The 27,749-nt window shown below is 45.8% G+C and overlaps 1 long non-coding RNA gene across 1 annotated transcript; it reads right to left on the reverse strand.

The window, feature by feature from the left end:
* Nucleotides 1–19,201: 19,201 nt before the first annotated feature.
* Nucleotides 19,202–23,586, reverse strand: LOC120842322. The gene is made up of 3 exons (XR_005715905.2): nt 23,459–23,586; nt 20,576–20,608; nt 19,202–19,252 (listed from the first exon to the last, which is right to left on the reverse strand). It is a non-coding gene; the product is annotated as an uncharacterized LOC120842322 (long non-coding RNA).
* Between the last annotated feature and the right edge of the window lie 4,163 nt (nt 23,587–27,749).

Genomic DNA, 27,749 nt, shown 5'->3' on the forward strand with positions numbered 1-27,749 from the left:
AACCAGGCTTTGTCGAACCAGTGGCACTACTATGGACACTTAGCAAAAAAGTCGGCGAGAAATTCGACCGCCGTGATTGGCCAACGCCAAAATCAAGCGCGGCGCCGGCCGCGCTTGACCTTTGCAAAGTTTCCAGTGGGTCTAATCTGGACACTTCGAGAAAAAATTGGCGAAGAATTTGGCTGCCGTGATTGGCCGGCGCCACGTTCGACCGTGGGGCCGGCCAATCACTGCGGTCAAATCTGTCGCCGATATTTTCACCAAGTGTTCTGATTAGAGCCCCAGCTCTATCTATAGCTACAGATAGCTTAATGAACGTAATTTTCCAGCATCTAATTATCCTTCAGCAGGCAATGTGATCGTGGAATCACCTGATAAGAACGGCCAGGAAAGATTCCCGAAGCAAGCAGCGTGAACGCATTAATGTCATGCCTTGGGTTTCCTAAGTTCTTAGCGAATTATAGTTCGCCCCCCCCCCCCCCCCCCCCTTTTTTTTTTTTTTTTTGTTATGTGCAGTCCAGGGAGGCAGGACAAGTCCGGAGATTGGTGAACCAACGACCGCCGTCAGATATCCAGGGGAAGGACGGGCTGCTCACGCGCATCCTGCAAAACGTCCTTCGAGGAACAAGACGGCTCCGAAACGAGCCGCTGGAGGCTGGGCCAACGCACATCGGATGCTCTTCGGCGAGTACGGTTTTGTTCCTTAATTTTCTGACTAAATAATTAAAATATGACTAAAATAGCCTGGTCTAGATTCCGGAAGAGCGTATAAAATAGGTTCGAAAGCTACTTTTGAGTATATGTTTTTAACATCGTTTTTAAATTAAAACGCGTCTGGTATACCCATTCGAGATGACCGCTTTGGGACTGAAGCCTTACGCAATTATGGCAGCGGCGCTGTAAGATGCAGAAAACGACGAACTGCTTCCTGCTAGAGAAAAATATGCTACTTGGATAGATGAATGTCCCAAAAAGAACGTGGAACCTAAAACTAGTTGTATGTGGAGCGGCCTGGGGACGGTATTGTTAAATATCGAAGACTCATTCGGGTTCCTCGGGCGACATGCGCAACAGCGCAAACCATGGAAAGTTAGGCGATGCCGATGCCGATGCCTCCGCCGGTATCCCGCTGAGTAAAATATGTGAAGTTGCCAGACACGTGATCAAACTACCGGCAATTTTGAAGAGATCCCACGCCAATGCGGCTAGTGTTCATGCAGCGTGAGCAAAAGCTTCCCCATGCCCCTGGGATATCAAGGACAGCGCGGCTCCAAGAAAAGGCGTGGCGTTTTTACCACGTGATGCGAATTTGGGGAAGAAAAGAAAGAGATTTCTCCCCCGTGCGGATACTCCTTTTAGAACACCCCGCAGAAAATATTTTTCGTGTTAAAGCGTCAGTACCGGAAAGGGCAGTTAATTTTTTTTCAGATTATGTTTGAAATGTAGCGTACGCTGTCATCATCTCACCCTTAATACTCTAAGATAGACGTATAAATGACGCTATTAAACTATTCATTAAAATATTCACACGACAAATTTATTTGCAGGTCTCGTGAATCTCCACAAGAATGTCAAGCCCACTCTGGAAGCGTCTTTTGACACCGAAGCGTCAGCAGGCAAACACTAATGCACTGTTAAGATTTTGTAGCGTATCCTCTATTAACATGCTCGGTAAATAGTATACAATAAGATTGCCTACTCGTATTTGCCCATTTCTATTGTTTGTGTTGTTTCAAGAGGTTTTCTTACTTACACAAAGAGCGGCTTGGTCGAATATGGCAATGATTTCATATATTTGGGTAAGTTGAAATTTGTAGACGGTAGATCCCGACAATAAAGTTGTGTCCCAAAGTAGCGTAGAGTATTTGACTCGCCGCCGCGAGTGACTGGGGATCCAACACGATCCCCAGGAGTCTGAATCCTGGGGATTCAGATCTCCTGGGGATCCTGTTGGGTGTATCCGAAATCTTTGTTGCACGCGTGCAACAAAGGAAGGGACCGCGGTCTCTTTCTTATAGACAGCGAGATTTCGTCAGATGGTCAGCACGTGAGCCGGTATTTGAACCCGCAAGTGGAGTTTGAATGAATGAATGTTATTGCATCGAACGGTAGCTTGCGACAGCAATCCTAGTATGAAAAATGCAAAGGCTTTTTTTTTTTTTTTTAGCTGCATAGCCCGGCATTGTATTTTAAGGAAACCAGGGATGTTTTTATTTTTGGTAAGTGGTTATTTAAAGTCATATACGGATAGATGTTTTATGCACGTATGAATCAACCAATGGCAATACTGTCGCAAGGAACGAGTGCTGAAAAATCGAGGTGCTAATAAAACTGAGCGATTAAATAGGCGACCTTCTGCCAACAATCGGACGTCGATGTCGCATTGATGTGTAGGTTCGAAAGAGAGCGTAAGACTGATCGAATGGTACAAACTACAGCTTTCTTTATGCACCCTCTATGTAGCAAATGATCATAACCCTATACATGCGCTAGCTTTCGAAACTGAGCTGGTACATTAAAAAGAACAATGAAAGGTCAAACAAGATTCTGCCAACAGAGATTAAACCTCGTGAGTGCCTTTAAGTGCGCTGCCAACTGGGCCACTGGGCCACAACATGATTGGTACATAGCCTACCTTAATCCGTAGCGTTAACGCTAATCGTGATGTGTTAAGATAATTTGTTTAGTACGTGGAATACTGTAGGTTGACCCTAACTACACAAAAAAGAGGTAACTTGTCAACGGTAAGAAGACAACAGTGAAGTGAACACAGGTTTGACTTAAGCTAATAGGTACATATTAGATTGTGGATATTAGACGAATTGGCTTGGTTGGTACATTGGATACATCGTTGGTACAAATTGGATATTGGATATTAAACATAATGGACTGTTCAGCTGTTTATCCATTATGAAGTGATTCGTAGCTAAAAATATTTAAACTCTAATGCAAAACTGCGCGCACCCGGCTGATACCGTGATTGCGCGGTGCGTCTAAATTGCAATTGAACGCCAGCGCCGCCTCTTGGAAGCGCTACAGAGTGGAGCCGCGGCCTCCCGGGACTTTCCCAACTGACCCTAATCTAAAACCTTTCAGCCAAAGTGATCAATACCCGTCCGCTCCCGTACAATGAGCGCCGATCACAGTTGGGCTCGCGCGGTCTTCACTTTTTCGGGAATGCCGAGAAAAGGTGTCCTCGAGTGTATATATAGTTGATACATTTTATTTTCCTTCGCCAACCAAAACAAACAAACAACGCAGCTCATCCCAACAACGGCCGAAGACAGTTAGCTCGCTTGCACGAACGAATTGATTAAAAATGGTGCTGCAGTTTAGCTGGTGGCGCGTGCCACTTATAGAATGAAAAATTTCGACTAGGATAGACTTGGCTTCTCTAAATTGCGCGACGACCTCGTAGTTTCTGTAATGCACAGGAGCGCTCACTGTTGGCGCTGGCGTTTTCAGAAAGGTCCATTGAACCCAGGATCCCAAGGTCTGCAGCGCGAGCGGCGCTTCATGTGCTCCAACCTGTGGTGCTCACCCCCATCCGAATTCCGACACACAAGTGTGGGAATACCTTCGGCTGCCACCAAGTGGCTATTATACCTATATGCGAGTATATACTATTGGGCAGAAGTGTGAACAATAGGGGCTGCTTTATCGATCTTGTGGTCCCCCAAGCACGGTGTTTATTCGCTCTAACCAGTGCCTTGATCGCCCGAGGAGCCGCCTTCGACGCGTCGATTTCGATTTCTCTGATCAAAAACGAACATGAAAATTTCGGTTTGTTTGCCCCCCTCCCCCCCCCCTCCCCCCCCCCCCCCCCAGCTGAAGCGTACAGCTAGAGCCGTGACAGTTCGATCTCCACCCACAGTCCCTGAAAGATTGAGAACGTCAGGGAGGAGAGTCAGTTGGCTCGCGTCCAGCGCCAGCTTTCCACCATCGATAACGCCTCAGCGTTTTGTGAGCCTCGAGCCTGCACCTGCGGTTAAGGCACGGCTGAAGGCAACAAAAGTCAGCTGGGCCCGTTTGCTCAAAGCCGGTTAACATTAACCGCGGTCAAAAGTTAACCGCATTTTCCTACGAGGGGGAATTTTAGGTCACATGACCGGTAGAGTAAAGACGATGGGGAAACATGGCGGTGCCCCTGCGAGCGACCGTCGCTCGCTTTTGGACTAACATGTCGTAGTATAGCTGCAACATCGGGCGCGTTAGTCAGCAATGATTGGTGTAGGAGACTTTCGCTTTGCCTTACCTCACTTAAATCGCAAAGCATGAGCAATGACCTCGCCGCACTTTATCTTTAGATAGTCTTTCGATTCTGGCCATTCTTAGGTCTATATGAACGCGGTAATTGTCGGCATGGCAACGTCTTTCGAATATAGTGGATCGCCTTGACTCAATCGGCCGGGTATTGATAGCACGCAGAAGCAGACAGCGTCCCAATCAAAGATTTATAATAACTGCATGGCCCTAGTAGACCTTTTTTCTAAATTTCCCAGGCACGAAGGTGCATGCTATACGAGTGTAGTTACACACTCTGCACCCGCTGGCGTCTGCAGTAACATAGAGTCCTCTATACGCACAAAGCCTGGCAGTTGCCATAGAGTGCCCTGTCGCAGATCTGGAGCGCGAGGATCTGGTAGCACAAAGCACCAAAGAGCCATTTCTCGGGGAACCCAGAGCCGTTTATACTGAGAGAGTTCGACCTGGCAACCACAGCAGCGTGGTCTGACAACCTTGGGATGACTATTTCCGTCCGCCATTTTGGGGCTCTAACCCATAGAAACATGCAGTTTGTCAGGAATAAAGAAGACAAAGAAGTAACTCCATTTTATCGCGAAATCCGCTGGTTCCAGCGGTCAACAAGCTGCGCCCATTGGCCAAACTCTCTCAATATAAACGGCTCTGGGGGAACCTGCACGTCATCGCACAGCTTTTTCAACCTCGAGGGCCCGAAACACACTTGTAAGCTCGGGAGTGTGTTTCGGCGTCGCGCCGCAGCGTGTTTCGGCGTCTCGCCGCAGCGGGCGCCAGTCACGTGGCTCTCCTCTCATCCGTTGTCTGCCGCTCCACCTTTTTCATTTCGGGCTTGGTCAGTATGTAGGAGGCTATGACAGTAGTGACCTTTCTAAAGCAAAAGCCTAAAACAAATTTTGACTTGCACGCTCCTTCGTCAAAGCCTTATTAGGTTATTTGCTTCGAATCTTTTATACGGGGAAGGCCAGCGCGCGCGGAGCGTAGAATTACACTTTCAGCATTGTCGTCGATGGTTTGGTAATTTAGTTAAGGCCTGTTCCCACATGCAGCGGAGCGCTACAAGCATAGCGCTAACCTCTCGCTAAGCGCGTGCTGACGGCAGCGTTCACCAGCTTTGTATCGCACCGTCAAAACTGTTGCTCATGGCAGATGATAAGTAGCTGACGACACGTGAGGAGCGCTACATAAGCGCTTCGCTGCATGTGAGAACCGGCCTTTATAGGTCTATTTTCACTGGAGCCGAATTACATGATTTTCAATTTATGATACAGTTCTTACATGCTGTCCAACCATGCTGCCGGTGCAACGCCCGCATTTCACTGCTCACTTCTTCCTCAACGTTTCTAGAACTGAACTTCGTCGTCCTTTTTTAGAACTTGTAAGGAAGTTCCAACGAGGCTTGCCTTCACTTCACACAGCCAAACATTTAAAAAATTTCCGAACAAGGGTTAATTCAGTTTTACTTCCCCCAATACCTCTACCACGAGCAACAAAAAGTGGTTCTTCAGCTCAAATGAATGCCGCGCTGCGTTGCGAAAAGTTGGTAGCGCGCGTTCTTGGGTCCCCCGCTTCGGAAACTTTGTCATGAAAGCCACTTATATTCGCTACAACCAGTCCGTGACACCAGCTACCACCCCATGATAAAATACGGAGCTGTCGCTCATCTAGTCCTCGTCAAACTTGGCTGGGCACCTCTTGGTACCCAGCAGGGAAGGGCGGTTAACTTTTTACCGTGGTTAAAGTTAGACGGCTTCGAGCAAACGGGCCCTGGAGGCCGGTTGTTTAAAAGAGACACCCTGCTATTCTCAACTTATCAGCGACTGTGCGGGTAGAAACAGGGAGAGGAGGAAACGACCCCGCTCGGGGAGATAGGAACACCTAAAGTCACTGGATTCTGGGAAAGTAGCGCCATTGCCTTCCCTACCTGCTAGCGGCACACAAACGGAAACTAACATACAGACGACCCAAACCTCGCAAGGCGATTGGATAATCGGCCTACGTTCCCATGGAAATCGCCATCTTGGTCCATTTAAATCTTCGAAGCTTCCAGGGGGTCGTTCTAAACCAGTCGCGCCAAGATCACCATGGAGCATCATCATACTGGAAGCGTTCCTCGCCAATATAAAAGCCTTTGGCACTTCGTATGCGATCAAGTTATTAATCATGCCCATCTCCATGGATCTCTTACAATTACATTGTTTTTCCTGCGCATTTCAAGACAGTAAACTTATTTTTCAGTGCCTCCAAGCACCGACACAGCATCTGGTGGTGGTACGAACGTGTACGCCTGTTTCGCCGATGTGTGGCTCGCAAAATCTCGGTATACAAAAAAATGACTCAATAAAGCTACCCGTCACCAGCGAATCTAGATCGGCTCACCAAGAACGGAGGGGTCAAGGAAAAATTGCTCATTTCACGGACCAAGATGGCGACCACGCGGGGAGCTTGGCGTTACTTTCCCAGGATCCAGTGACTTTAGGAACACCGAGCTCTGTTTGGAAGGATTAGTGGAAGCTAGCTAGGATTTTGTCTGTGCTCACTCTTCGGACGCGTTTGAACACCAAACGCCGGCGTCCGGCTTTGGTGTTCCGTTCGCGTTCGAACGGATTTAAACGGTGAGCAAACGCAGCTAGCTTTGCGTCTACCCCCTATTTATTCCAACCAGAGCTCGGTGTTCCGACGTTCCGCGCATTATAATCTCCTCCTCTTCCTCAGTTCCTACCGGTATAAAAGTTTATGTTGGATCAAAACAGCACAACATTACACCTGTGTTCCGTCAAGGTTAAAATATATTTATAAAAAGGAACTGTTTTTTTTTTAACAAAACAAAAAGCAAACCCGTAAGAACGTAATACTAAAATAATTTGAGCAGCTTTTCTTTGTCAGAATATGCACCAGAGTGAAAAAGGGTTTGCAGTTCGATGTCTTCTTGGTTTCTAGTTGGGATGTGCTCGCAGGGATGTGTCCATAAGCACCGCGAAGTTTCCGTCACAGTACGCCTGTCATCTATGGGAAAGAAAAAGCGAAAACAATTAAAATAGCACCGAAAATATTTTTATTACACACCGTTAATGCCAACAAGTAAACCCACGAATAAAATATTAAAACAAAATATTAGTAATTACTTTAAAAAGTGTGCGTCTTTACTTACATTTTACGTACACATTCTAGGGACCACAATATTGATATATGCGAGGGTGCCTTTGTATATAAACGCCGACGTCGAGTGATAACACTTCGGTCATCTTTCCAGTAGGTTGCCTCAGTGAAGAGCCGAGAGCTCCGCAAAAGATTCACAAACCATTTTCCGACTGTCTGAGTCGGCCGTGTTAACCCAGTATTATTTTAATGGGTTCACAACGTGCAAGCCGTCTGGTGTTTCTCGGTACGAGCGCGCCTCTATGAGCAATGCTTGGTGCTCTTCTACCTCCCCACATTTTGACGCAACCGAGACTGAGGAATACGGAAGTTGGGCACCAAGAGAAGAGAAGGAGAACGTATCTCGTGGGCCTTTACTCTTCCTACTTTTATAATTTTTTTTTTTACTTTGGCACGCGCTAGTGGCATTTAAGTGTCATCTTGCAGAATCGAGAAAATCCTATCGGCGTAGGGCCGCGCAAAGCATTGTGGGCAGCTTTTACACCACCACTTCGGTTTCGATTCGCCAATCTGATTCACGACATCCCGTCACGACCAAATACAGTGCATACATTTATGGATATGTGACCTTCTTTAAATATGTGGTGTTGCCTAACACCATGAATGGGATGCTGGGGCACTCTTTCCGGAGACTCCCGACATACCAGAGTTTTTGCGCAGGTAAACAAAAAAAAAAAAAAAGAATTGTACTGGGCCGATCATGCTGTTCCATTTTCTCAATGTCCTAGCCATCTTAATTGATCCGTGACCCGGGACGGGCATGCTGTGCCCTAGAGTGGTAGCCACGCCGTCAGAAAAGTATAAGACGCGGCAGGCCTTACACCTGTTCCTCTCTAAGTCTAGGCAGGTCTTTACGGCCGCTGGAGGTCCCCGTTTCAAAGGGTGCTGTCACGAGTATGAATGAGTGCGACGCAAGCGAGCGCTGACTTTATTTTCGAGCAGTGCTGAGATGCACTACTTCGAAATCAAATGCCACGATGAATGAGTGCGCGCGCAGTTTAGCATGCAGAGATTTTTGAATGCCGTCCATTCAACAAGGGATGTCTCACAGGAAGACATCCGGGCACCTTAGCTCGAATGCGGAGGAGAAACCAATTGTTTTTTCACGCCCGAGACACCATGAAAATGACACCAAATGATGCCGAGAGCAAGTTCGTCTGCTTTTTGCACGAAGGGTTGCGATGATGTCAGAACGCCGAGCTCTTGGCTCATTGAAAAAAATAGTGGGTAGACTTCAAGGCATCGTGGCATTGAGGTCCACCCACTATTCTTTCAATCGAAGCCATTCAGATCTCGGCATCGTTCTTACGTCACCGCGACTCCTACGCTAGAAGCAGACGAATTGTACTCCGCATCGACCCATCTCACCAGCCAGCTTGACTACGCCACCGCTGGCGCAATGCATCGGGGGAACTTTAGCATTTCTGCACGTGCAATCACCTTGTTGGAGCTCTGGGCTCCCGGAGTACGAGGCTGCACGAGCCCTCGCATGCACGGCCGTCTGGCTCCCGTGAACTATAGTTATGGCGGCGTCACATATGCGCCAAACGCTTAGTGAAATCAGTCTATTGTCACGTCCTTAAGACTGAAACAAACTCAAGTCTAAAATCACAAACGCTCGCGGCAAAAACGGACGCCGCACGGCGGTTTCTATAGCAATCGTCGCGGACACGGTGTCATGGCGCCATGATAAGTTCACGTGACAGCGTCCGTGGCAGTTGCTATGGTAGACGCCGCGCGATGTCCATCTTGGTCCATCGAGTGTTTGGGGTTTAACTTTCTACCAGAGAATGTACGATTGGCTAAACGCGCGTATACCTGTATTTTTTCATATACTTATCCGCAATGACGTCTGAAGATTGTGGTTTATATTATTTACGACTGCACATCGGTAATATACCTGCGTGTTAGAGTCGTACAATCGCGGTCGTAGGGTTCAGTCAAGGAGTCTGGGCGCAGTTCCTCTCGTCCGAAGCGTCGTCGCAGTCCACGTCGCCGTCGCAGCGGAAGCTGCTTTTGATGCAGCTCTTGTCCGTCTCACACATGAAGTGGGTGGTCGGGCACTGCTTGGCTGCAAAGATTGTTATAGGAACCCACGTTCAGCACACTCATAAAATGTATAAGTAAAAAGACTAAGCTGCCAATGTAAAGGGATCCCATACCTAGTCAAGCTGTTTTTTAACAGGTTTTTGTGTGGGCTTTCCTACCAGAGTTTCTCCAAAATAAACTTGATTTGATTTGATTTGATTTGAACACGCGGTCTTGATGTCGCGCCGGTGCGGTTGCTCAGCGCGGCTCATGCGCAGCTGGTTCGCTTCGTGCAACTCTGTTTTCTGCGCAGCGCATTAGACAGACCGCGTGTGGGCAAACGCTGACTTGTTTGTTGTTGCTGACGTGCATCCTTGATGTTTATTGTGTCCCGGTCACGTTTTTCTTTTAATTTATTTTTGTGTGGATTTGCTGAATAATATTACCGGGGAAGGGGAAAGGAGAGGGGGTTGTCGCCTTACCAGGCATATGATTATGCCTCTTATGACGGCCCCCAGATAACTGTAGAACTCGTTCGTTGTCTGAATAAAAGTGATTTTGTTTGACGCTTAGCGTATCCACGAACTGTTACAGATGGAAGAATTAGCCCACATGAGCAAAAAAAGAAAAACAGCACGAAAGTAGCACAAAATGTAAGACACCGGCAGCACACAGACTTAGAAAAAGTTTACGTTACAATCTTTGGGAACGGAGTGCTACACGAATTCCTCTACGGGCCTCGGAGCAGCCAAGTAAAACTGGAAATAGTGTTAAAAAAAAAAAGAAAAAAAATACTTCTTTTGCGGAAGAGTTTTAAGGGTTCATATACACGGGTCATCTTGGCGAAGCAGCCTGGAGAATCTGGCATAGTACGAAATGTAAAACATTAGCACGAGTCAAAAAGCCACGCCATAGATCCTTTCCTAAATTCAGTTTGGCCACTTGGATAGGTACACTCATCCGAGTGCGTAACATCTACGGCTGGCTAACATGGTCTTCTCATGCCTGCTGAAGGAAGAAGTGAAAGGCGTGCACCGAAGCAAATAAAACAAATCCTGCGAACTTTAGAGTTTAATCCTTGCGGCGCATGAAAAGCATACAAGTGCTGCGTCACCGTTCATTTCGAAGTCGCGTCTAGCAAACCAGTCGCCGCAACACTCGGCCCACAGGCACCCGATGAGATGGTTTGCATGAACGATAAAAGCCCGTGCTCCAGATTTTTGATATCGTCACTGTTAGATTCGGCGCAGACAAAGATTGGACTCGAGTGCCGCGTCAGCGTTCGGCAGGGCCTCGTGTCCAATCAACGTGTCGAAGGATGCTCGGCACCGGGCTCGGACCCAATCACTGGCTTTGCGCCTTCGGAGATCGATGACGTCACATAAAAGTAGGCGAGGATGTTTACAACAGGATTTGATTATTCGAGCTCTGTTGCTCGTACGAATTGGTGTCTCGTTGTCACCGTCGAGACTGAAACGAATTGAGATACAACTATATACTATACGGCGAAGAACATTTACCTGCCTGCCACTGGCCTGTGAAAGTTGTCGTGCCCGATCGGATGCTATAGTCATCGGGAACTTAACAAGCACAGGACATGGTCTGTTCCGAGCATCTTAGTGTCCCTCCGTGGTTGCTGAGATTTCGGCAGAGTGGACAAAGGATTGAGGTTTGAACATAGCGGCCGAGTGGGAGTTTTTCTTTGGACCGAGGCGCGTTCGGGGGTATTGGAAACGACAAAATATGCGGGATGTCGCGACAGCGGGACGGTCGGCCAGGGATGTGAGAATGTGGTGTCGAGAGAACTTCATCATGGCTGACTGCACGACGGTGATCTGAGCCACAGTCATCGGAGGAGAGTAGAGAGAGTGACAAGCGACCGACACACTCTGCAGCTTGAGGAGGTATTTGGCCGAGTTATTTCGCCCAACCATGAAGGTCGTCTCGTCAACGACAAAGAAGAGGACGTCCGAACAGGAGCACAGCAATACCAGCAGTGTGCAAATAAATAACGTATATTAAACGACAACTTTACAGGCCTTGACCGATAATAATGCCGTACAACAAAATCACGGAAGAAGACGAGCGAAACTTGAGGAGCCTCTCACTCATTCTATTTAACTGTTCACGACTATTAATTTTAACTTCCTTTTAGCATGCAGAATATTGCACTGACATTCGAGCCTCTCAATGATATGTAAATATTGATAGTGTCTATTGTAATCACACGTAGCCACTCAATATACGCAACTTCTTTTCTTTTGGTAGCCTAAACAAGAAAGTTCTAAACGTCCTTTCAAAGTTTTTCTACGCAATGTAATAACCTAAAAGCCGACCTGGAGTTTTTACTCCCCACTTGCTTCTTTTCTTCCCAAATAGCACGAACGAATATACAAAGTTGAAGGGATTGGCCGATGAAATTCGGAAGTTACTAAGTTTGGGCGCTGGTCACGTAAAGGGGGCCTGAATCTATATCCATATGTGATTTTTATTTCATTGAAGGAAGCCCCAGTATTTTTCAAATCAGTGCTGAGCATCAATGCAAAACTGCACGCCAAAGCTTGCAAATAGAAATGGCTGGACGATGACCGAAGCCACAGCTGTTTTGGTACTTTGGGTGCGTGTTCCTCCTCACTTCTGTCTTCGCCTCTGGTGGTGTCATATGTCACTTTCATAAGATTCCTATTTCCATGGCATCATCAGAATCTTGGGCGTTGGCTTATTCCCGGTTGTGATCAACATAGTCGATGGTGCGTGCGAAGAGCACCGCCGAAGAAGTGAGCTTCCCTCACGGTCGTAAATCTTGTCTTTCCTAGAATGAAGCTATTTCACTGAAAGAACAGTAGAGAGCTCTCATGGCTCTGTTGGCCTGATGTTGCGTCAGAGCTTCCTCTATTGCGATGAAAAATGCCGTGTGTTGCAAAGATGCTATCTGAGTAGTTGGGCTCTGTTTAAAATTGTATTACTTTCGCAGCGGAGGACAAAAAAAAAAAAATAAATAAACGGATCTTGTGCGGAACGCTTTGAAAGCAATGACAATATAATTTGTTTTCTCAAAGAAAAAATATTGACAGGACTGTCCCTTTACGTTGAAAGCACATTTACGGTGTCCCCATCTCCCGGCTTTTTCAAACATCGATACCCTGTTCTTCGTTACATACGTATAGTTTTCTTCGAGCTTCAAACAAAAGGCTCTTGTCTAACTTCCGTCGGCGAATTCAAAGAGAGACACCGAAATGATTTTTGTACAACTGAGTTTGAATTTATAGGCTGTATTTTAGTGCCGTGCTATTTCTGAGGCAGGGCCGAACTTGACCTTTGACATTTTCATAAAGTGAGCTTCTTCAATAAGTGTGGTTTTGCGTTTTCAGCCATGTACAGATACAACTGTGCAGACGAACGCAGCGCAAGTTCATCTGCTTCTACCGCAGGGGTTGCGATGATGTCAGAACACCGAGTTCCTATTTGCTGATTCAAAAGATAATAGTGGGCAGACCTCAAGGTACCTAGCATCGAGGTCTACCCTCTATCTTTCTAATCAGAGCCAATCAGAGTTCGGCATCGCTCTGACGTCACCGCAACTCCCGTGCAAAAAGCAGACGACTTCTTCTCCGCATAGCCCGTTTGATCCAAATCGAGCAAAAACAAGAAAAACAAACAAAGTGGAGATCACCCTGAATAAAAAAAAGACCCAATTATCACTGAAAGAAATGTTTCTATAAACCAACAGGCTGTTAACAATTGACGTGTTTGTCAACAGCTTGTTTGTAAACAGCTTGGAACAAGAGTTTCGGAAAGTAAAGCGTCTGTGCATGTTGGATGGATAGATGGATGAATCCGGCTGAGCCCTTTGTATCGGGCGGTAGGTTACGCCGCCTAGCCATTTTGTTTTACTTAAGCTTAAAATATTGAAATGTGAAAACTATATTCACTCCGCACTGAAAAGAAAGTGAGGCTATAAAACCCCCTTGCCATCAGCTAATAAGAAAATGACTAGTTTTCTCTCGCTTTCTGCCACCATTCACCTAATCTTTGCTTGGTAATCTCTACTGTCTTGAAATCCACTTTTCCGTACCTACAGCAGCGCCACCGCAGTGAAGTGACGTCAGGGAGTTCAGTTGGTCTATACTTCGCGTCACCTTAAGTCAACGCTATTAGATTACCTCAGTTGTAGAACTCCCGCGGAGGGGGGTACTCCCCATCACTCACTTCAATCCGCCAGCCGTCGTTCGAAGCGCCATCTATATTTCCCTTTCCTAACTGTGCGTTCCAAAGAGCCCATCTGAAGCGCCAAATGGCGATCACAACGCCGCCATTACTCCTGCAGCGGTCACTTGAGGAACTGCACGTGACATCTATTTTGGCTTCAATTGGCCATTTCGGAGCCGAAACAGATACATGGAAGAGGTTACAGGGGTGCCACCCCCATCTTCCCAGCGGACACGCCGCGAAATACCACAGAAGTTAGGATGAGCCTAGGTCGGGACGCGCTACCTGAAATCACCGCTGAGGCATGTTCGTATGAAAACAATATTAATTGTGCCGCGAAACCTTGCAAACTAAGGATTTTAGAAAACATCAGGCGCCCCTCATTTTGTACTAAACTCCAATAAAAGTTACTACAAAAAGAGTTTTTTTCCGTTGGTGTTTACGTTTCTAACGTTGAAACGTACGTATCCTGATTCAGTTACCAAAGCAGCCGTCTGGGGGCGCGTCGAGTGACGCTTGGCGAATCGTGGTGAGTGAGGGGGGGTACTGTTCGCGCATGCGGCGTCTATAAGCAGTTCCGTAACTGAGCTAATCTAATAACGTTGCCTCAAGTCCAGACGCTGCTGACGTCACGAACTGATGGGACGAGACAGACAGCGTCAATTAAGACGCTCTGTGAGTGCTTCCATCGAAAACGTAAAGAGACCTGACGAACACCATCGTGGTGTTCTTCAGGTTTTTGTACGTGTTCTAACATCCTGGAACCAATCATAAAAAATAGGCCCAGTAACTTGCGCTTTTGACGCTGTTTCATTGGTCCCATTGGCTGGTAGCGTCGGCTGCGTCTGGACTTAAGCTGAAACGAAGTATAGATATATTCAAAGATGAAAAGAAGGTTGTAAGACGTGACGAGGCAACTTTATTACACGCGAGACGGCTCCGAGAAAAAATAAACACGAGGGAGTGGATTTCTTAAACTTAGATGGTCACTTGCGGAGACGAGACACGAGCCTTGGTTTTTACTTTGTCTCTCGTCGACAAGACTGTTCACAGCAAATTCGAGGGTCAATACCTTATAAGTTTCGCGTTCTGGGGCGTTGAGAAAATGTGCTAAAAAGTCCAAAGTTTATTATTATTATTTTTTTGTTTTGTTTTGTTTTACGTCGAGCACCGATGCGAGTGGTGCATTAGGGCAAAAATCCAGGAAGGCTTTCAAGTTTTGAGCTCTTCAAAGGTGTGTCAAGTGGATTCGCTGCTTACTTTTACTGCTGCACTTTCATATTAATACTGTGTTACGCAAGATTACTTGTGCAAAGGAATCAAACCCGCTTAATATCTGCGGAAAAAAAAGAAAACAAGAAAACTCTTCAGCATACCTTTTCTTGACTTTACGTAACATAGTATTTATACAGATGTCATTATTATGTTGTGCCGTCACAATAATATTGACTTATTTTATTTCAAACTTGGAATCGAAGTGCTGGTGTTTAAGTATATTTTTTTATGTATGTGTACAACACTTCCAGAACCCTTTTACTATCAAGAAACCCTTAAGCCGGAGTCGCATTGCTTATACATCACACAAAAGACAGTATACGCATACAGATTTGAACGCGATTCACCGCGAGATCCGTGCTTCGAATGCCGTAAAACAATGAGTTCAAGGGGAAGGGGCATGCGGTATTCGAACCAGGGATAGTGCTGTGACTCGTGTTTGCAGACTGTCGTTTGTGGGATGTATAAGCTGTGGGACCCCGCCTCTACGCCAGGGTTACACTGCTTCTACATCATACAGAAGACAGTCTGCCAGACATCAGTTATCGCGATATCCGTGGTTCGAACACCGCATGCCCAAGTTTTTCCTTAAACTCATTGCCTTACGGCATTTGAAGCGCGGAGCTCGCGGTGAATCGTGTTTGGATCTCTTTGTAAAGTTTTTTTGTTAATGAAGTATAAGTAGTGTGACACCTGCTTTATTGATATCACAAGACTCGATAGATTATCAAAGCTTTTTCAAATCAAAATATTTGTGATTGCAGATCAGTACTTTGTGGGGGTTTTATAACGTTCGATTATACCTCCGCGGCAATACTGCTTATTTTGATTGTCTTCACTCAAAGGTTATTCAATGAACAGAGCCTAGAAGCCAGAGTTTTTCTTTGGACTCCCAAGTATAAAAACTGCAACTCTACTCATCAGGCCCTCGTCACAAACGCAGACTTCTTACATAAGGAGTTCCAAGTAACTGATTACTTGTAATCAATTACACTTTATTGTAACTCGTTAACGCTTTACTTACTTTTCTGCCGTAGAGTTTGTTGTAATTCAATTACTATTGTTCAGTAATCAATTACAAGTTATCAATTATGTGTTTTCGGAAGAGTTCAAAAGACTGAGTTGAGTTCCATGCCCCCTCCTACAATATTTGATGCTACGATTGTGTGCGGGTACATCCCCCCCTTGCGTTCCGAGACAGCAAATGCGTCGCTGACGCTGGCCATCGGCAATGCAGCAGATGCCGCCATCTCGGCCGCGCGTTTCGGGTAGTAAATAGCTAGTAAAAAGGTAGGAAGGCTCACAAAAATGTAGTAATTGCTGCATTTACTAACCCTTTACTACCTATCGCGCGATTGAGGTAGTATATAGTGAAATGTAGTAAGGTCAGAAAAATGTAGTAACTGCTGCAGTTACAAGCTTATTCCTAGCTTTTATTTTTTTAATTGCAATTTTTCAATTACTTTTTTTACGCAGTAATTGTTAATTGTTCTCAGTTACAATTTTAATAAAGTAATTGTAATTTTAGTCGGTTACGTTTTTTTTTTTTAGTAACGCACACAAAACTAAGGACGCATACATAAGAATCGTACAGGCACTTCCATTCAAAGCTACGCGCCGCCTAGCGAGTGCGCCGACACGGCCAAGCTCCGTCAGCTACTTTGCTTTTCCGCGCGCAATGGACTAGGTCTAGGTACCACGACCTCACGGATCGGGCGCGCAGGCTTTGATTTTTTAGAAGCTGTTGATGCAGCTCGTCCCCTGAAGTGTCTGCGAATGTCTTCCCTCTAAGGGAGTCACGCTTGCTTATCCCTTAAAACTTCTCTTATTGGCGCCGGGAAGTTTTCCGAAATATGTAAATCACGCGTGTTTTCATGAAGCTTGTAAATGTTACGCCCATGCCTTTTTTTTTTTTTTTAACACAAGCATCGATAAACGCAGATCTTTTTTTATCTGAACCCGAAAGGTGGCAGTTCAAATGATCGAATATTTGTTACAGGCTTTACTTTATATATATATATGAGAACTTTCAGGAAGGGCATTTGATGGCGTGTAAAATGTCCTGTTCTTGTTGACGTTCGTGTGGAAGAGGAAGAGCGACTATGAAGAGTATTACAAATATTCAAAAGAGGAGCAACAAAGTAATCAGTAAATCATTGAAAACAGTAATTATAAGCAATATTAATTAAAATAATTAACACCAAATCAATTTATTTGATTTAGTTTAAATGTTTACCAGTTTTTGTCACAGTTCATAAGCAGAATCACCCCCGACCAACCAGAGCGCACACAGAAGTAGCAATGAGGATGTGTTCGCGATTAACGCCGCTCTGAGAGCGGAGATCTAGACGGCGCAAGAGTGCTGTGGCCGTGTTTAATGAAGTATTTATGTCATATTTTACTTCTGCTTACGCGCCCAGTAATTTAACGCAGCGGAAGGATTGCCACAGGACGCACGCTCGCGAGGATGTTCATGAGAGACGTCGAATGAGTTCCACGATGGCAGGCGCCTTTGGCGCAAATCAGTTTATTTAGTTTTAATTATTCTAATTATTATCGTTTATAATTACCATTTTATATGATATACAGATCATTCCGTTGCTCCTGTTCGGAATATTGGTGGTGACCTTCATAGCCACTCTTATTCTTCCACACGAACGTCAACAAGAAGAGGACATTTTACATTCCATTTCACCCTGAAGAAAAGCGGTCCCCGTTTCAAACGTTGGTGCATTAAAGGCCCTTCCGGGAACATCTCGACTTCCGTTTCACGTCCAACTGGCCCGTTGAACTTCCTCATCGTGCGTGCGTGCGTGCGTGCGTGCGTGCGTGCGTGCGTGCGTGCGTGCGTGCGCGTGCGTGTGAGTGTGTGCGTGTGTGTGTGTGTGAGTGAGTGTGTGTGTGTGTGTGTGCGTGTGTGTGTGTGTGCGCGTGCACGACTTAATTTTCGCGAGGACTTAATTTTCGGCGATTTCGGGAATCGCCTACAAATCGCGAAAAATAGATCCCGCTAACAATTCCGGTAGAATGTAAACAGATTGGAATATATATTGAGATTCCACCGCGTCGCGAAAATTAGAACCCGCGACTTATCAAACTACTGTTAGCTAAATCGTGAAATATTGAGCCCGTGAAAAATAAGTAGTTTACAGTATATATATATATATATATATATATATATATATATATATATATATATATATATATATATATATATATATATATATATATATATATATGTATATATATATATATATACGGGGTGTTTCATGAAAGGAGGACACATTTGATATTGCGAAAAGTACGCGTCGCAACAAAAAACAAAAGCTTGTGTTGTTTTGTCCTGGGCCAGAGGCCTATTTAGAAAAATTATTAAAGTCCGGGATAATTAAGTTGTTAATTATTTTTGCGTTTGTGTTCAAGGGCATGGTTTCAATTAGAAAATTGCTCAGCATCATCAAAAAAAGCTAAGTCAACAAATTCCAGTAGAAGGCACGCGAAGCATATTACGGCTTTTTTCAGAGAGCCGTAATAGGCTTCGCGTGCCTTCTTTCATTCTGAAATTTGTTGATTTGGCGTTTTTTGGTGGTGCTGAGCATTTTTCTAATTGAAACCATGCCCTTAAACACAATATTAAAAAAATTAATCACGCAAAAATAATTAACAAACTAATCATCCCGGACTTCACTAATTTACCTATAGGCCCCTGACCCAGGACCAAAAACGACACAAGCCTTTGTTTGTTGCGACGCGTATTTTCGCAATATCGAATTTGCCCACCTTTTGGGAAACATTCTGTATAGAGAAAGAGAAAGAAGACAGGAAAAAAAGTAAACTCCTGAGAAACACCCCGGGAACAAAAGAATACAACATAAATAACAAAGAAAGCTTAATGTCGTGTTGTACTTTCTGTCCGACCTCACCCAAGGCTATCTATCCTCTAGGTCCATCATAGAAGCGCCAAAAGTGCGTCCTCACGGCGCTCGTTGTATTTGTGGGTATGCCATAGCGCCGCCTGATCCAATCCCGCACAAGAGCCCGACGCCGGGCGTCCTCGGACGCGTTTATTGGACACGAGGCCCGGCCGAGCACTGACGCGCCACTCGTATCCAATCTGCGTCTTCGCTCGATCTCACTGTGGTGAGGACGTCGAAATTCTAGGGTGCGGGCTTCGATTCTTCTAGGTGGGTTTTTGACTTACCGCAGTTCTGCTCGTCGGAGCCGTCCTTGCAGTCCTCCTCGTCGTCGCACACGAGCAGGTTCATGATGCACGCCCCGCCGGTCTTGCACTTAAAGTAGTCTTCGGGGCAGTCCGGAAACGCTGTACAAAAAATCAAGTGTGACAAAAAAAACAAAAAAACATAGGACATTGGTGCGTTTGTTTTCTCTTTTAGCAATGACAGTTCTCAAGGAGTTTTCGTAGATGGTTTCCAGTGTCCCGCAACGTACTCCGCCACCCTCTAAAGATGCGGAACTCTGCAAGCAAGATCAGCGCCGCGCTTGCGCTATAGTGACTTCTTTGTTGCTGGGAAGCGTAGAGGAAGTGGGAAAATAGTCTACAGAAACTTCAAAGAGTTTTCGTAGATCGTTTTCGCCGTCCCGCAACGCCCTTCGCAACTTGCTACGATACCCGGAACTCTACAGTCAAGGCTATCGGCGCGCAGGCGCAGTAGCGGCTTCCTCGTTGCGGAGGGCTTAGCGGAGGGGGAAACGCGGTCTACGAAAACTTCCTATTATGCCACGTTACATCACCGTGTTAAGTGACACCATGTCACTGCGTCCACTGACACTATGTCACGCAACGTCATTTCGTCACGTGACGCTCTCGCGTGCCGTGGCAATTTTCCCCGCAAAATTTAGCCAGGAAAGGGTGGCGTCACGTGACGTCACCTTTTGCACCCCTGCCACATCTTGAATGGTGGTGGAGAAGAAAGGTGTGTACCGTCCGCTGATAGCTCGAGGAACGAAGGGCGTGTCCGAGCATCTCATTATAGCTCCCCAACCAATAAGATTACAGCATTCGTCGATAAAAACGCCCAACAACCAATCACGAATCATGAAGCGTGAACGTCGTTCAGCCACGCCCTTCTTTTCTGAATTTGCCAGTGATCACAATCTGTATGGAGCAGTGCGTACAACGCCTCCGATCGGCAAGATACCGGAATTCCGTTTTAACGCTTCAGCCCTAAGAAGCTCGTGTAGCAGAAAATACGGCGTCGGCGGCGTGCCGCAAAAATCTTGATTGGCCGATAGGGTGGCGACGTCAAACCCACATGACCTCGCGCGGGAGTTTCGAACAACCCAGAACGCTCACGCAAAACTTGATGTGACGCGTGGAATGAAAGTGATTAAAAAACACGACACGTAATGCGAATTGAAGGTCGCCGCATGTCTCAATTGATTTCCCTCTATAAAGCAATTTATTTGCCTTAAAGCTCTTTGAAGAATTTTAGGCGGTATTCGAACCCACGACCCTTCGGTAGCGAGTCAGACACGTACACCGACTAAAGCTAGGCCACACAAGGTACGCTTCCACTGCTTTGGAACAAGTGAGGGTTTATATGTTTCTATGTTTTTCTTCTTTTTTTGTGTGCTCGTGTAGTAGAAACAACAAAATGCGTATAGGGTAGACAAAGCCTCTTACTCAGCCCAGCGTTGCCAGATCCTCCTGATCCTCCTGAAATCAAGGAAGAACGGTAACTCGCGGTTAAATCCAGTTTCCCGCAAACACGCACTCAAGGTCTTCGTGATCCTGGGATAGGATCGTATACGTCGTAGATCTCCTGGAACCGAAGACCCTCGACGCGTCTCAGGTCTTGCCTTTCTAAAAGGTCGACTTGCACACTTGCGTCGAGTCTGATCGAGTGCAAGTACGGGTTTCTGTGGCAACAGCCGGTTCTTACCCCATTTTGTTCGAGCCGACGCAGCTTTTGCCATAGCAACCCGTAAAAGGATTAACGTCGCACGCCGTTGCAGTCGCACTAGATCGAATTCACGCAACTGTGTGAACCGACCTTAAGCTGCGATCGTGTTCCCACCGTCTAACAGAAATTGCGCTGTTCTTTTCTTTCCTTTTTTTTTATAACTGAAGAATTAGTTGGGTATTTGGGGGTGGAGGTTTTTCTTCACTTTCAAAACGAAGTATGCGTTTAGCTCATGCGGGCCAATTTCGGCAAGCGTCATCGAAGAAAAACTATACACCGTTTCACCTTCAGTCCGAGCGCAGCGGACGCTAGGAGTAATCCCAGCCAATCCAGCGTGAGGAGAGTGTCATGTGACCTTGAGCTCCCTGTGTCCCTCTGCCCAACCGGCAAGTCACGCGATTTTCTGCCGGCGCTGGATCGGCTGGGATGGCCTGTGGCGTCCACTGCGCTCAGACTGAAGGTGGAACGGAGTATAACATTGTGAATACATGTGGGAATCTAAATACAAAACGTTTCGACATTTGAGAAGGGGAATTGTTCCGACCTCGTTCGAACCTTAATTTTCTGTAGTCGTTGACAGAATAAAAACTGAAAGAAGGCTTTTTAGTTCTCCCGCGCCTCTAGCGGGAGCTTCGTACACCTTTATTAAAACTTAAGCGCCTCGTGAGCTTCGGGCGTGCTTCCGCAGGCAAAGCACGACGAAAGGCAAGGACTGCCTACTAGAGGCTTGGCATCCGAAAGACACGTCCGGTGGTTCTCACTCCGTCAGTGACTATATTGTTGGTTAAAAAAGAAATACTGTTTTACATAATCGACCCTTTGCAAGGCTGCAACTCCAAATCTGCCCCTATAGTTACGGTAGACACTATGCCTTACATCCTTCGAACAGTTTACAGCGAAAACTCACATACGCCAGGAAAGCTTATAATGCGGGTTCACAGAGCGCCGTTTTCTTAATTTTTTTGTTTGTCTCTTTTCTACGTTAAGTGTAAGTCACCAAAACATTTGTGCCTCGAATGTCACGCGCCAGACCATCTTCCTGACCTGGAAACCACGGCTTCTTAGCCGTGAGAAGCTCGCTAGGGCCGCTTTTGTTCTCTCCACTATGGGTAGCACGCGTGCTATATCCACGCGGTTATGTTTTAATTTTCATAGTGCATAGTATCTTGGCATTGCACGCGCTTGCACCAGCAGAGGAGGTTGAAGTGTCCTCACCCTGTGTTGTGAAAAAATTCCACCAGGTGGCGATACCCAAACTTCTCGCCGCGAATAGGAAGCAGATATGTCCCCGGTGAGTTGTGGCGTACGCAGACGTAAGCTTTCGTAACCTAACATAGCGTAAAGTCTGGCTCAAACAATCCCGTTTTCTTATGTTACGTTATGCTGCGAAAGCTCACGTCTGCTCACGCCACAAGTCACCGGGATATGTGTGCTTTGTGTTGCGCGTGGCTACCAGCGTCACAGCATGACGTAAATTTTTAATAATAAAAAACGGAACTGCTCAAAACCGAACAGTGGACGAAGGTGAAATACAGAGGACGAAGAAAGTTACCAAAAATCCCGTGGCTATGCAACTTTTTTTATTCAATCAACACAGTTATTTTTTACGAGCCATTACAAATCTGAGTATCATATTGTTTGTCTATCTTTAGTATTGGGTGTGTGCCTTCAATGACGCGCGACTTTGATTATCTATGGTGGTTTTGCCTAAACCATAGAAAACGGCACGTGACCAGGAGAAGAGACTGAGCGCGACTCGAACCGGCCAGTTCTCGATCGACAATTTTCGGTCGGAAAGAAAACGAATTTCGTGCCGCCAATTCTGTTCTGGATAGTTGGGCTGTCATATGTCATCTATAATTAAAAACCTTGGCGAACGTAAATAAATTGTCAGTGTCCCTTTAAGCTTTCAGTTTTTAGGTGAGCTTATATTTACTTCGATGCCAGGGAAATGGGGAATCAAGGGTTCAAGAAAGGGAAATAAAATCAGAGTCTGGGGAAAGGTAAGGCGTAGGAGTGAAAAGGTTCAGACAAACGAGGAAAACGAGTAACGTCGGCCCTTTACAGGCATTAGTTTATGCCAAACTATGCGTTATGGGGTTACTATTAAGCTTCAGACGCAAGGTAAGACAGACGACCGAAAACGAATCATGTAATCTAGTAGAGCTTGCTGTTCTCAGCACTACGCCTAATGCACCGTCTACTAGCCGAAGCACGGCCGTTGGTAGCTTGTTCCTAATGTGATCGGAACGTCAGTCGACCGTGGACGGTCCTAAAGTTACACGCAAAGTGTTTCCGGGAGCTCTCGCCGGTGTTGTACTTACCGAGTGCATTCAGTAGAGAGGACGGACCCGCTTTGGCTGGAGACAGTAAAAAAAAAAAAAAAAAAAAAAGAAACGGAAAGAAACGAAGAGAGGAAAAATAGTGGTAAGACTAACCGGGAAACTCGACATACCCATAGATATAACAGATGCCATTAAGAGAAAAAAAAATTGTTTTTCCGACTGCAAAATAAATGAGCTTCCGACGTTGCCGAACGTTCGGTCTTTGGGCAAAACGGAGTGCTAGTGGTTGGGACGAGATGCTAATGTTTCATGACTTACCGTTAGCCGATTCAGACGTTCTAAACGATTTACGGAGCTTTTATTGAGAAAATGGAACCCAGGAAAAGATGGAGATGATCAGATAACAGGAAGTTCCGAAACACTGGAGTCTGGTACCAACTGCTAGAGCGACATTCGGACGGCGACTGAGCGTTTGGCGTGGCGTAGTTTATGTGTCAGTTGAGAAGAACGCGGATCTCTTTTCTCTTGAAGCAGCAGGAGAAAAGAAGAAAGAGAAGGCTTGCGAAAGAGGAAGTTCTAACGTGTATGTCATAGCCAGAGGCCAGACGGTCTTCATTACTTGCTTGGAGGGGAGGAGGAGATAACCAGAAGCAGCGGGCACTTTGCGTCGAGCTGATACCCGCCGACACGTGAACACGCTTGAACGCAACGGAAGTAAAAAACATTTAAAATAGTTTTTTTTGTACACACTAAGTGGTGTCAGGTGTGTCGAAAACACTGAGGAGGCGAAGTACCGAAGCAGCGATTCAAATACGGTGGGGTTTAAGCGACGCGCGTCTGAAGGCGCGCCGTTTGAAACGCGTTGCCGCAGCATCGCGCGTTTTAGCGGCCCGTTTTCAACGGTCGCGTCCAAGAGATCGCGCGTCAAGGATTTTAAAATGGAGTGTCGCTTGTTAGGGAAAAAAAACCTACAGCAGTTGGCCTCGTCGTGCCCGTCGCGACAGTCGACCACGCCATCGCAGAGAGAGTTCCGAGGGATGCAGGTCACTCCGTCACCGCAGGTCGTGTAGAACTCGGCGGGCTCGCATATTTTCTCTTTGAAACAAAGTACAAAAAATTGTTGGTATAGGTTTAAAAAATACAAAGCGGCACGTTTGAAGATTTTCGTGGTTTCGACAGGCTCGTGAGAGCTACTCTCGTGTGCGTGGAGCGGGCTGGTCATATTAAAAACGCTGTCTTATCAATACCAGCTAGAAGACAAAGACCTGCATCATTGTTAGTGGATCTCCGACGCATCCTAAGCGGCAAACCATAGAGTTATTATAATGTACGCTAGAGGTTCAGGTGGCGCTAGTGTCTGCGACTTCCGGGAGGCAAATTGAAGCAGTGCGGTGGTCCTGTGCATTCCTAAAAGAAACCGCGCGTGCATTTTCTCTCTTCGTCGGAAAATAGCATGAACACTTTTGTTATTTGCGTTGTACCGAATAGTACGTACCTTTATTAATATTCTGGAAATGTAATTTCTTTAGTTGATGCATTTTTTTGTTTACCAGTGAACGATATTAACTTCGCTATATTTCAGGTTCCAACCTGCGTTCCACAGAAGCTCGTGTAAACGCGAGCGACTATTCAAAGCAAAATAACAATCGAAAGAAATGTAGAGTGTGTTCAAGGTTCGTCAGCATTCCGGTGACGTTTATTTATTGCTGCAATAATGGCCCTCTCACATACGAAAGTGACCCCGTGCCGTGCATCTTTATGAGCGTTTAAAAACACTCGAAACGTAAAGAATAAAGCATATCATGACTATGAGTGCTTTCTCTTTTTATTATTTACTACGCTGGGCAGCTTTTATCGAGCACCGGGTTTTTGGCTTCTCTCTATTTTCAAATATTTCAAGTGCGCGGGTGACGTTTTGAATGCAGAACAAGCATCTTCGCACATATGCACGAGCAGAGAGGAGAAAGCAATATTTACTCATTGCAAATCGGGCTATATTAACTTGACCTTCACTTTATTTCGGTCGTCTACATGCCCGGGGACTTACTGATCAAGTGTTACCGCGTAGTTCTTGCCGTCTCTCTGGGTTTTTCACGTGTCCTTCGACCCCTTGGTGCCCAATCCACCATGCACAAAAATGCTGGAGTCGTGTTTGCGCTAATAGTTGCCGACAGTCCACACAAACGTATACGTATGAGGCTGTTTTAGCACTGTGTTTAATTACATGAATTTGACAAAAAAACACTGTGACTTACCAATATTTTCATTTACCCAATTGAGAGATGTTTCAAACTATTTACTAAGTTATAATTATTCCTAATATTTGCCCTTATAACCATACGCAGAGAAAACAAACGCACCCTCTTTCCATCGTAGAAATGCATTACCCGACTCCATCTTCGACTGATTGCTGTCTGCTTCAACTTGCAGCACACTATCGCCAGCTGAACCCTTAGTGTACAATACAATAACCCAATGGCTGACGCAATCTAGGCGCCGCGACGTAAATTTATTAGTAAGAAAAAAAAAATACTGGCTAGATGATGCATGACGCCGCCCGATTAAAAGAGGGTCCTCATCTATCCATCCATCTATCCCGTGATGACGTTAGGGGGAGAGAATAGGCCTTCTAAGTGGTTTGGTCTCATGCTGCTCCGCTTAATAAGATGCAATACTTCGCGATGGCACTATCTATGTCTAGAATTGCCTTACATGGGAATGTCTTAGTTTCAAGTATCGAGCTCACGACAATGAAAGAAAAAAACGAATCAATTTCTTAGGTTAGATTGGCAGAGCATCGTGAGGCGCTAAAGGTGTTATTTATTACTTTTTGGCCAATATATACGAAACTCTAACGTGTGCACATTTTGGCTATACGGAGAGTAAGTCCGTTTTTTTTTTTTCTTTTGAGCAGGGGTCGCGGTGGCGTCGGAAAGACGCACGGCTCTGACTGACTGATTGAAAGGATAGTAGGTAGATGCATTGAGGTCTACCCACTATTTTGTTTTTCAATCAGCCAATAAAAGCTCGACGTTCTGACATCATCACTATCCCTGTGCAAGAAGCAGACGAAGTTGCACTCCACGTACAAGTCGAACCGATTACTGACTGATAATTGGTCCTCTAAATACTTTTAACTTATTCCTGACCATTTACACTCTCTCCTACTGGCAGAAACGGTATCCTGTAAAAAGTACTGAATTTTGTGTGTCCTTACAACTCGTGCTTCTCGCAAAAAGAACAGCCACCAGCTCGCTTCCCATGTAAGGAGTATCAAGTTATCCTCTCAAGAACTTCAGCGAAAAGTTTTTGCACAAAACCTCCCCCCCCCCCCCCCAAAAAAAAAAAAAAAAAAAAAACTTAGAATGTAGCCGGCTGCATAAGGCTACGAGTCGTCTCCCCGCACTTAACGGTCAGACGGAATTCAGGGTCGAAGCAAAGAAAAAGCTCCGACCACCCAAGATGTCGAACTCTCTCCATTCCTAAGAATTCTAAATCAATACAGGTATCGATTCATCTTTCCCTTCGAAATCTCCAGTCAACTAAGTCACCCCACTCATCCAGATATTTTACTCATCGTTAAAAAACAAACAAAAATAAAACGGATATAAAACGGAAAGGAAAAAGATAAAGAAGGTTCAACCCTTGTCCAGCAGTCCTACTCGACTAACTCTGAGGAGGACCTAAATCCACGCAACAAACAAAAAAAAAAAGAAAAAGAAAACGTAAGGGCTACCTTTTGCTTTATTTTATGGTGGACTGCAGTGGACAACGCAGGCCATCCCAGCGAACCCGGAGCTGTGCACATGTCACGTGATTAAAGTGCCCGCGCGTCGCTGTGACCCTTCCGGAAGTCACGTGGCACTCACGCGGCATTATATTGGCGTCGATGGCTCGTAACGTCATTTCCGGTCCATAGTAAGGCGAGAGATGAGTGCCCTAGAGCTCAAGGTGCGAGAGAGACGGCAAGAACGCGGGAGCAAAGAAGGACAAGTAAGTTTCTGTGGAAGCACTCGCGGCGGTGTCAGATCAATATGGTGCCCCACCGCGTCACTCTAACAACACACCCCATTGCCGGTCGAACTTGTGCGGGCAGTGTAGATGACCTCGTCGTCAATGGGGGAAAATAATAATAATAAAAATAAGAAAGGAACTCGCGTGGGCGAAAATGGAGTCTCACTGCATTTGCTCTCGTCAGATCCGTCGGTGCAGTCTTCGTTGCCATCGCACTTCCATTTGGCGGGAATGCACTCGCCGTTGTCGACGCAACGGAACTGGTCCAACTTGCAAGTCATGGGGACATCTGGGAAGGGTCGGGCAATCGCCATTCCTACTCACATCACATCAACAAATGATTTTTTTTTATTTATTGACATTTGCGCATTTTTTTTTGTATAATAAAGCTTTTTGTACCCAATACTGCCATCTATAACGAAATCTTTTAACCGAAGTTATGTAGATGTTGTACAAGAGCAACCTCGAAAGCGGCTCGTTATCTTTTTTTTTACAATTCAGCTTTCTATAACGAATATACCGGCCTCTATAGCAAAAGCTCGCATGACGAAGGTGTGGATAGCAGACGTAGGCGTGTTCTATCAGTCATTCCCAT

The sequence above is a fragment of the Ixodes scapularis genome, unplaced genomic scaffold, assembly GCF_016920785.2.
Source record: "Ixodes scapularis isolate PalLabHiFi unplaced genomic scaffold, ASM1692078v2 PGA_scaffold13__105_contigs__length_92229423, whole genome shotgun sequence".
Taxonomy (NCBI): Eukaryota; Metazoa; Arthropoda; class Arachnida; order Ixodida; family Ixodidae; genus Ixodes; species Ixodes scapularis.